Source organism: Triticum dicoccoides, chromosome 2B (assembly GCF_002162155.2).
Source record: "Triticum dicoccoides isolate Atlit2015 ecotype Zavitan chromosome 2B, WEW_v2.0, whole genome shotgun sequence".
Lineage (NCBI taxonomy): Eukaryota > Viridiplantae > Streptophyta > Magnoliopsida > Poales > Poaceae > Triticum > Triticum dicoccoides.
In genome coordinates, this window is record NC_041383.1 from 314,338,804 (window position 1) to 314,350,133 (window position 11,330).

The following is an 11,330-nucleotide window of genomic DNA, read 5'->3' on the forward strand; positions in this document are numbered from 1 at the left end:
GTCAATTGGTTTCAGTTAATAGCCAGATCGATCGATCGCTCGGGTTCAGTAACGTGTAGCCTGCAGTGCAATTGCTCGGGTTCAGTAGGCGAACTCCTCGATCAGGTTCAGTTAGAGCCCAACACCTCGCACCCACGCGCGTACGTGTATGAGAGAAACGCGCATCGCTCGGCCCCCGACCACCCACCATAACCGGGAACTCCCCGATATTTTCCTCGCCCTTGCTTCTACCACGGTTTTTTCCGTCATGGACGGCCCAAAGAATGTCATGCAGTTGCATCTCCGGCCCGCCCAGGACGAAAATCCCATTTTTGGTCATGCTTTTTTGTCATAGAAGTAGGATCCCACCACATCTATGATGATACCGGGTTTTGTCACAATTATCGTCATAGAAGTGTCATAAGCATGACAGGAAAAAAATTGTTCAGCCCAAAATGTCATGGATGTGTCTTTTTTTTGTAGTGTGCTAACGAGGTTTCATGTAGTTCTCCTACTCGATAACCTTGCTTCTTAACTAAGGGAAATACTTATCTCGATTATATTGCATCATCCTCTCCTCTTCGAGGAAATCCCAATGCAGCTCACAAGTAGCAGGAAGAATTTTTGGCGTTGTTACCGGGGAGACATCACCAAAACCTATCAAGTACCTTTGCATAAACCATCATCTACTTGTTCTTACTTTCATTTGTTATTTGCCTCTCATTTTCATCTCCCACACTTTTAAAACATTTTTTACAAAAAGACAAAAATATTTTTGTTTGCTTGCTTTATCGTTATGGCTAGTTCTTCGCTTGTTTCTTGTACCCCTGATAATGAAGTACCTAATGTTAAACAAAGGGGAGGAGAAAGTTTAAAAGTTGCTTGGTATAGGATTTGTGATGCTCAAAATATAACAACTCGTAAGCACTACACTAATGTTCCTCTTCTTAATTTCTATGTGGGTGTTACTACCTGGTATAGGTTTGTGCTTGACACAATTGCCTGAGGGAATTTCTTGAGTAGTCACACTATGGGTGCTTTCAATGCTATGGGAAAGTTAGTAGGATCACCACCTATTACTATGAATGAAACAACATTGATGTTAGAACATGTTATGCAAAGATTGGAAGCTATTGAAAATAAAATGCTTACCATAGAACATATAGATAATTTAGATAAAAAGTTTCATAATCATATTACTCAATTTGGATCGAAGGTGGGAACTACTTTGAAAATTCTAAAGGAGAAGGAACCAATAATCAATGAAAGATAGAACAAAGTCCCGCTAGAATTGATAAGTTGGAAGAAGTTATTAATAATTTGGGTTCCGCTTTTTCTTCGTTAAAAATATTTAAAGTACACCTCCTAGTAATAATTGCAAGTTTATGTATGTTCTAAGAACAAGGGCACCACATCTAGTAATGGGAGTGAGGATCTTAAAATGATTAGTGTTCATCCCGACTTCATCGATTTAATAAAGGAACCCGTCTATGAGAATGAATTCCTCAACTTTGTCCCTAGGAGTGTGTTATTTAAAAATATTCATGTTAAGCCTTCTAGGAAGCGCGGTTGTGTAACTGAGGAATTGGAAATTAAGGATGACAACACTGGAACCTATGCATTACGCCTAACTAGGGGCGTAAAACAATAGCGCTTGTTGGGAGGCAACCCAATAGTTATCTTTATTTTTCCTTTTTGTTTTGCGAATTTGAGTGTGCACACAATTATGCTACGGTTATGGTTGTGATTTTGTGTTTAAATTAGTGTCTTTGCCAAGTAAATCCTTTGGGATGATTTGGTCGATAGTTGATTTGATTATGTGAAATAATAGAAACTTTTTCGCCTAGTAGCAGAATTGTTTAAATTTACTGAAAAATGATAAAATTCTGAATTTTATAAAACATAATTGATATAAAAATTTCTCACGTTTTCCTAATTTTTCATAACTTTTGGAGCTACAGAAGTATAGTCATTTTCCAGATCATTACAGACTGTTCTGTTTTTGACAAATTCTATTTTTGTTGCATAGTTTACTTGTTTTAATGAATCTATGGATTGTATTAGGGGGTATAAGTCATGGAGAATAAGTTAGAATACATTAGGTATTATGCAATAATAAATTATAAATAGGTTGAAAACAGTACCTAAAGTGTATGATTTGCTTGTTGTACTAACGGATATCACAATTTTTTGTTGAGTTTTGTGTGCTAAAGTTTTCAAGTTTTAAGTGAGATCGCGATGGATGAAGGAATAAGGAGTGGCAAGAACCTAAGCTTGGGGATGCCCAAGGAACCCTAAGGTAATATTCAAGGACATCCAAGGCTCTAAGCTTGGGGATGCCCCGGATGGCATCCACTCTTTCTTCTCCAACCATCGGTAAATTACTTGGAGCTACATTTTTATTCATCACATGATATGAGTTTTGCTTGGAGCGTCGTGTATTATATGAGTCTTTGCTTTGTTTTCTTTCTAGTTTGCCACAATCATCTTTGCTGGACACGCCTTTTGAGAGGGACACATATTTATTCGTGATTTGTTAGAATACTCTTTGTGCTTCACTTATATCTTTTGAGCTAGGAAGTTTCTCTTATGCTTCACTTATATCTTTTAGAGCACGATGGTGGTTATATTTTAAATAAATAGTTGCACACTCATGCTTCACTTATATCATTTTGAGAGTTTAATAAATACTAATGGCAATATGCATGGGTTATGAAATTGGTCTAATATGATAGGCACTCCAGAGGGATATAATAAAAACTTTCATGTAGACACTTAATATGATAAGTTTGATTCCTTGCAATAGTTTTGAGATATAGAGATGGTGATATGTGGGTTGTACTAGTGAGTAATTGTGGTTTAGTAAGAATATTGGTGTTAAGGTTTGTGATTCCCGAAACATGCATGTATAGTCTCTCGTTATACTAAGATGTTGGAGCACGATTTATTATTGAGTGTCTTCCTTTGAGTGAAGGTCGAGGGCGCGCGATGGTTAACTCCTACCAACCTCACCCCTAGGGGCATGCGTAGTAGTGCTTTGCTTCAAGGGCTAATAGACTTTCGCAATAAGTATGTGAGTTCTTTATGACTAATGTGAGTCCATGGATTATACACACTATCACATTTCCGCAATTTGCTAGCCTCTTCCGTACCGTGCATTGCCCTTTCTCAACTTGAAATGTGGTGCAAACTTCGCTAGTGCATCAAAACCTTGTCATATGATACGCTCTATCACACATAAGCCTCTTTATATCTTCCTCAAAACTGCCACCATACCTACCTATTATGGCATTTCCATAGCCATTCCGAGATATATTGCCATGCAACTTCCACCGTTTCGTTATTATGACACACATCATCATTGTCATATTGCTTTGCATGATCATATAGCTGACACAGTATTTGTGCCTTAGTCACCATTCATCATTTTTTATACATGTTATGCTAGATCATTGCACATCCTAGTACACCACAAGAGGCACTGATATAGAGTCATATTTTGTTCTAGTATCGAGTTGTAATTGTTGTAAGTAAATAGAAGTGTGATGGTAATCATTATTCATTATAGAGCATTGTCCCAGTGAGAAAATAAAAAGAGAGGCCAAAAGAGCCCAAGAAAAAGAGGCCAAAAAGAGCCCACCGAAAAAAAGAGAAAAAGAGAGAAGGGGCAATGTTACTACCTTTTTCTACACTTGTGCTTCAAAGTAGCACCATGTTTTTCATACAGAGAGTCTCCTATGTAATCACTTTCATATACTAGTAGGAATTTTTAATTATAGAACTTGGCTTGTATATTCCGATGATGGGCTCCCTCAAATGCCCGAGGTCTTCTAGAGCAAGCAAGTTGGATGCACACCCACTTAGTTTCCAGTTTTGAGCTTTCATACACTTATAGCTCTTAGTGCATCCGTTGCATGGCAATCCCTACTCCTTGCATTGACATCAACTGATGGGCATCTCCATAGCCCATTGATTAGCTACTTCAATGTGAGAATTTCTCCTATTTGTCTTCTCCAAATTAATATCTACCACCGCATTCTATTCCACCCATAGTGTTATATCCATGGCTTTGAATCATTTGGATCTAAATATTCATACCGTAGAAAGAAATATTACATGATAGACATGTTAGGTAGCATTTCACATCAAAAATTCTATTTTTTATCATGTAGCTACTCGAGGATGACCAGGAATTAAGCTCGGGGATGCTTGATACGTTTCCAACATATCTATAATTTTTTATTGTTCCATGCTATAATAGTATCAATCTTGGATGTTTTATATGCAATTATATATCATTTTTTGGGGACTAACCTATTAACCTAGTGCCCAGTGCCGGTTGCTATTTTTTGCTTGTTTTTCGCTTTTTAGAAAATCAATATCAAACAGAGTCCAAATGGAGAAAAAATTGAATTAATTTTGTCTGCACCAAAGGGGACCCTGGAAGGTTCGGGAGTAGACCTGATGAGCCACGAGGGAGTGACAAGCTCGGGGGGGGGGGCATGCCCTCCAGGCTTGTGGGCCCCTCGTGGAACCTCTCGGCCTAATTCCACCTCTATAAATTCCCAAATATTCTCAATACATCAGGGAGCCAACCAAAATACTTTTTCCGCCGCCGCAAGTTTCTGTTCTTCCACGATCCCATATGGAGGCCTTTTCTGGCACCCTAATGGACGGGCAATCGATCATGGAGGGCCTCTACATCAACCTTGTTGCCCTTCCGATGTGAGTAGTTTACCACAGACCTACAGGTCCGTAGCTAGTAGCTAGATGGCTTCTTCTCTCACTTTCATCTTCAATACAATGTTCTCCTCGATGTTCTCGGAGATCTACTCGTTGTAATCTTCTTTTGCGATGTGTTTGTTGGGATCCGATGAATTGTGGGTTTATGATCAGATTATTCATGAATATTAATTGAGTCTTCTGTGAAGTCTTTTATGCATGATTACTATAAGATTGTATTTCTCTTCGATCTCTCCATTTGGTTTGGCCAACTAGATTGATTTATCTTGCAATGGGAGAGGTGCTTTGTAATGGGTTCGATCTTGCGGTGCTCAATCCTAGTGACAAAATGGGGCATGACACATATTTTTATATTGCCATTAAGGATAAAAAGATGCAGTTTATTCATATTGCTTGGGTTTACTTTGTCTACATCATGTCATCTTGCTTAAGGCGTTACTCCATTTCTCATGAACTTAATACCCTAGATGCATGTTGGATAGTGGTCGATGGGTGGAATAATAGTAGTAGATGCAGATAGGAGTCGGTCTACTTGTCTCGGACGTGATGCCTATATGCATGATCATTGCCTTGAATATCGTCATAAATATGTGCTTTACTATCAGTTGCCCAACAGTAATTTGTTTACCCACCATATGCTTTTTGTTCGAGAGAGAAGCCTCTAGTGAAAACTATGGCCCCGGGGTATTACTTTTATCATATATAAAATTCAAAATTACCTTGCTGCAATTTATTTACCTTTATTTTACTTTATGTTTTATTTATCTATCTATCACTATCCGATTTGATCCTTGCAAATAACCGCCAAGGGAATTGACAACCCCTTGATCGTGTTGGGTGCAAGTATTTGCTCTTTTGTGTGTAGGTGCTGGTAACAAGGTTTCGCGTGTTTCTCCTACTCGATTGATAACCTTGGCTCTTAACTAAGGGAAATACTTATCTCTATTGTACTGCATCATCATCTCCTCTTCGAGGAAATCCCAATGCAGCTCACAAGTAGCGGGATGCTCAATCAATCTTCTCAAAATCTCAAGTGGAACAGGCAACTCACAAAGTTGGTGGGGTGGCTATTTATAGTCGTAGCCTTCCCTGAAGGGAAATGGCCATTTAGGACATGAAGCCCAGCCAATGGCCAACCGACATGTTTCCAACGGTCGGATTTTGAGCACAATAGTAACATTACTTTAGGAACAAGTAATGCTAACTCCTTAGTCTGGAAGATACCTCTTGCAGCCCAGAAGAACAACGTATATGGATTGCAAGTAAACTTTTGGTGCACAAAGAGTTTTCTCTCAGTCTTGCATAGGTTTCGGCTAGGCATCACAAGAGAACCTATACACCCCTTAATAGTACGGAGGCCCTATGACTCAAATTAGAGAAGAAGAATAACAGAAAACGAATAATACATCTTTTTTTCGTCTTCAATCTTCTCGACTATAGTCATTCTTCTTTGGACACACCAAATGAGAATTGCTTTGCATCAGCAATAATTTTTAGGGGGTCATCTGTTGGGGATGTAACTATTTGTATAAGCCGTCTATGAGGGGTCGGGTTATGCAAAGAGAGATTTAACAGAAGAAGCCCAAGACCAAGTATGAAGATGGAGGTTCAATAAAGGGTTTAAAGCCCACCAACGACTTAAGGCCCGTCGTAGTAAACCTCCATAATGGCATGACTTGTATCATAAGGTAGATTTAACTAGTCACCGAGCCAAACACTGTTTATGAGCCGGCCGGGACTCTGTAAGCCGCAGGGCGTCAACCCGTGTATATAAGGGGACGACCCGCCGGCGGCTTAGGGTAAGAAACAACTCATCAAGAACCGGGCATAGCGTATCTCGCTCCCTGGTCATTGAAACATCAAGCAATACCAACCCAACTAGACGTAGGCCTTACCTTCACCGTAAGGGGCCGAACTAGTGTAATCTCTCATGTCCTTTGTCCTGAATTAACCCCTTTAAGCTTCCTAGTTGCGATGGCTCCACGACTAAGTCCTTGCAAGAGGACATCTCTTTCACACAGTATTGTTGGTGTACTTTCTTCTCAAATAATTATCTCTTTCTCCTCCGAAATGTAGATGTTCCACAATGAAGTTCTTCAAACATTAGGGAAGAATATAGAATTCTTCTCGGTACTCCACGAACTATTTCTCTGTGTGAATTAGCAAACAAATTAGTCCCTTATTGTTTCTGACAGCAATCTCCAAAAAAAAGGGGCAAGATATTGTACCAACAGAAGTGTTCTATGCGGGTCTACAATTCCCATTGGTATGTGTCTAACATATCACATGCTACTGCATCGTCCTACTCGAGGTAGACTTTGTACCACGACGTCACTACCGTAGTTTCCCCACTCCGGTTATCACTACAACAATTAAGGGTTTACCCATGGACGCATCCTCACCAAGGGTTCTCCGTTACTCCCCTATCCATTACAAAGGTGAGACAGAAAGGCTTTTGTTGTCATCTCAAATTACCTCAACATCCTAACCTCTACAGTGACAGTAATATGCTCTGTTACCTTGCGGCAAAAATGCTGACTGGGCATCTTCACAACATTCATGAAGGCTATTGAACCAAACATTCAACAGAAAATCGCATATCCTTATTAATGTTTTCGGCTCATATACATACCAAGGTTCATCCATATCCCCGAGAACTAAGGGAACTATTCACACATGGATACGATAAACATCATACGAATAGTGATGCTAAACATGGATGAAACAAACGGGTAATATACATACTGATCCACAAGGGTTTGGTAGTATAACGATATGGAGATGGATGGCAGTGAAGATGATTGGTGTCGACATCCCCTTGAATGGGGTGATGGCAATGATGATCTCCTCTTAGTCGATTCCCCTCCTGATGCCATCCGGAGGCTAGGATTCTTTGTTCTGGACAAGTTTCTAGGGTCTTTACAAATTAAATCCATCATCGGATCGCTTGGTGTTGAGTAGACCAGGCGGCGGTGACGGCACATGGTATGAGTGGCAGCTCTTGTACCATGCGTCGTCCATCATCGTGGACGCCTCCTAGTGACTTCTTCCTCCTCCAAAATGCTTTATTCTTTTAGGCTGGTCATAGTGGGAGTAACTTAGCTAGTAACATAGCGCTCTTCGAGAAAATTCTGCTTATGTGGCAAGTAATTAATGAGAGGTGGTAACATAATATGTTACTGTAACATAGCGCTTTCCAAGACAAGATGAGTCTATGAGCTAGTAAATGAAGCCATCTATGATACTACTATTATGTTACTTTGCATTATGAAGGTAGTAACTTAGACTAGTGTCATATGCATGACACTAGTCTAAGTTACTCCCCACTATGACCGGCCTTATGGTAATACATTATCATGCTTATGACGTGATTTTTATCACCTAATCTTGATGTTCCTTCCTTAAATTCCCAAACACATCCAAAAATGACATCCTGGTGAAAATAGACAAAAATTGGACTCCAACGGTGCTCTGGATAGAAGGAGAGCACCATGCCTTAACGGTGTTGTCAATAAAAAAGCAGTGCCCAAGGGCGTCACAGTTGTTGTAGTCTGCCTCGGCCAATGGCCACAAGGGGAGCCTTCACTCGGTCTTGCCTCACCCTCCGCCTGTCTGAGCAATGAGATTGGCCATACCATTGAATTGCCTTGCATTGAAAGACAAGCATAGCCAAAAATGTTGCTTTTGTCACAAAGATGAGAGTGTTTGACACCTTTGCTTTGGATGTCACTTTCCATGGGTCGTATGGTCTGTTATACATGTGGCTTCAGGGTTGTTACCACCTCAAAGTATGTCTCATATTTTGGGTGGTTGGCTATGGGGCATTAGGAAGGACCTAAAATGACAAGTCCTGTTAGGGGCGGCTGCCACTTGTTGGTCACTTTGGTTATGCAGTAATGACGTGGTTTTTTATAAGAAAAAAACATCTCCTCTACAAAAATGAGTGCAGTTAACTTAATGTATGTGTTCAGTAGAAAACAAACTCGTGTGTTGCATAGTCTTCGGACAATACAGGTGACAACAAGAGGAACATGATAAAGTTTTTATTATGTATATACCATTTTGGTCAAGTTACAATGCCACTTGAATACAAAGATAGTTATGCGCTTTGGTTATTGTGCGGTAATCAATATGACGGGTAATTCTAAGTTGCGTCTGTTTGTTTCTCCATGGCTAGGCAAGCGGAGTGCTGCAAAATTTACACAGTACATGGAATACAACATTTTGTTAAAGCCGTGCCTTGCTCTAAATTAACTGCGGCACCTCGTATCATCCCCCCTCCTGTAGTAACTGTTGGTGCTCCACGACAGCGAGCGGTGGTGTTACATGATCTAGTCACGGAGCACGAAAGCGCTGGTATGGATCTGCAGGTCAAGTCTTCGAGGTGTTTACTCGTGGCTCCTTGGCTGCATTCATGCATTGAGCGTGGCTGGCTTCTCTCTTCGGCGGCAGGCAGGGCAGTGTGGCGCATGCTCCTGGTGGTGGCTTGTGGCAATGGCTCCTAGGAAAAGTACGGCGCTGGCTTTTGCTTTTGGTGGTCGAACTCGTCCGGCATTGTTGTCGTTCGTCTCCGGCCCTCTGCAACTCCTCTCCCTCAAATTCGAAGGCTCTCAGCCATCTAACTTGGGTTGTAACAACGAAGGTGTCGTTTGGTCGCATTCAAGGTGGGTGGTGGCAGCGTTCACTGTCACGCACATTGGCTGCTAGTAGACGATGCGGAGATCCAGTCTGGTCCGGCTTGCAGTGGTGGCGATCTTGGCGGCGAGCATACCACGTTCGACGGCGGATACAAGGTGGGCGGTAGTGGTGGATCGGCGTAGGTGTGGCATGTGGTTGCTTGGTTATGTGCATGGTGGCGGGGAACCGGAGGTATGTGCCACTGGTTGGATGACGTGAGCATAGCACAGGCGATGGACGATGGTTGATCATGCCCTAAGAGGCCTCCCTGACAGTTATACATGCATGCATTCTCGACGTCTGATCCTAAGCCATCGTCGAATCACTCCTATGAATATAGAGCAAGGTTGTCGGATGGCCCTACGTGGGTTCTTGGCGATACCGATGGTCTTTCTCTTAGACTCGGGCATGGAAAACCCGGCCCAAGAAATCTAGGTCGGGTCGAGCTTGTTGTTTGGGCCGGACTCGGGCCTTGTTTTGCAGCCCATGAAAGTGCAACTAATCCCTGGGTGGTTTTGGTAATTCATAATAACATACAGCTCATTGAACTAACAGCCATTCAAGTTAAATGTTTCAGAAAGTTCAATGATTGGCATGGCATGGACTAGAGATGTGGACCCCTCAAAATGCTAAGTACACAGATTGGCAAAGGCTCAAGACTCTTCATTTTCATTTTAGTGATCAAAGATCACACTGAGTCCGTAGGAAAGCCAATACTATTAAAAGGGGATGAGGTGTTGCTTAATGGTCTACTTGCTCAAGTGCTTAGTGATATTACTCCAAAACCCTCAGCCACTTTCTCATTTCCACATATGTCCAAAACCTAAAGTCAAACTTGGCCCCACCGATTTTATCTATCTGATGCCACCAAGTTCACTTGACATAGCCATAGCCAGAAACCCTAATCAATTCGGTCACACCGATACGTCTCTCGGTCTCACCGAGATGGCTTTGCAAACTCTCTGTTTCCCTTCATAACATTTCGGTCTCACCGAAACGAGCGGTCGGTCCCACCGAGTTTGCATTGCAAACTCTCTGTTTCCTTTTCGTAACATTTTGGTCTCACCGAAATGAGCGATCGGTCCCACCGAGTTTTCTTGACCAACTCTCTGTTTGATTAATTGCTGAAATCGGTCTCACCGATTTCATGTGATCGGTCTCACCGAGATGAGGTTCTGCCCTAGCCCTAGCACATCGGTACCACCGAGTTGATCATTTTTGTCCCACCGAGATTCCTAACGTTCACATTTTTAACCAAACCGGTCTCACCGAGTTCTTCTATTCGGTCTGACCGAGTTGGGTCAAATGTGTGTAGCGGTTAGATTTTGTGTGGAGGTTATATATACCCCTCCACCCCCTTCTCCATTTGAGAGAGAGCCATCAGAGCATGCCTACACTTCCACTACTCATTTTCTGAGAGAGAACCACCTACTCATGTGTTGAGACCAGGACATTCCAATCCTACCACAAGAATCTTGATCTCTATCCTTCCCCAAGTTGCTTTCCACTCAAATCATCTTTCCACCATAGCTAAATCTATGAGAGAGAGTTGATAGTTGGGGAGACTATCATTTGAAGCACAAGAGCAAGGAGTTCATCATCAACACACCATCTATTACCTTTTGGAGAGTGGCGTCTCCTAGATTAGTTAGGTGTCACTTGGGAGCCTCTGTCAAGATTGTGGAGTTGAACCAAGGAGTTTGTAAGGGCAAGGAGATCTCCTACTTCGTGAAGATCTACCAAAGTCAAGCAAGTCCTTCGTGGGAGATGGCCATGGTGGGATAGACAAGGTTGCTTCTTCATGGACCCTTCGTGGGTGGATCCCTCCATGGACTCGCGCAACCGTTACCCTTCGTGGGTTGAAGTCTCCATCAACATGGATGTACGATAGCACCACGTATCGAAACCACACCAAAAATCTCTGTGTCTAC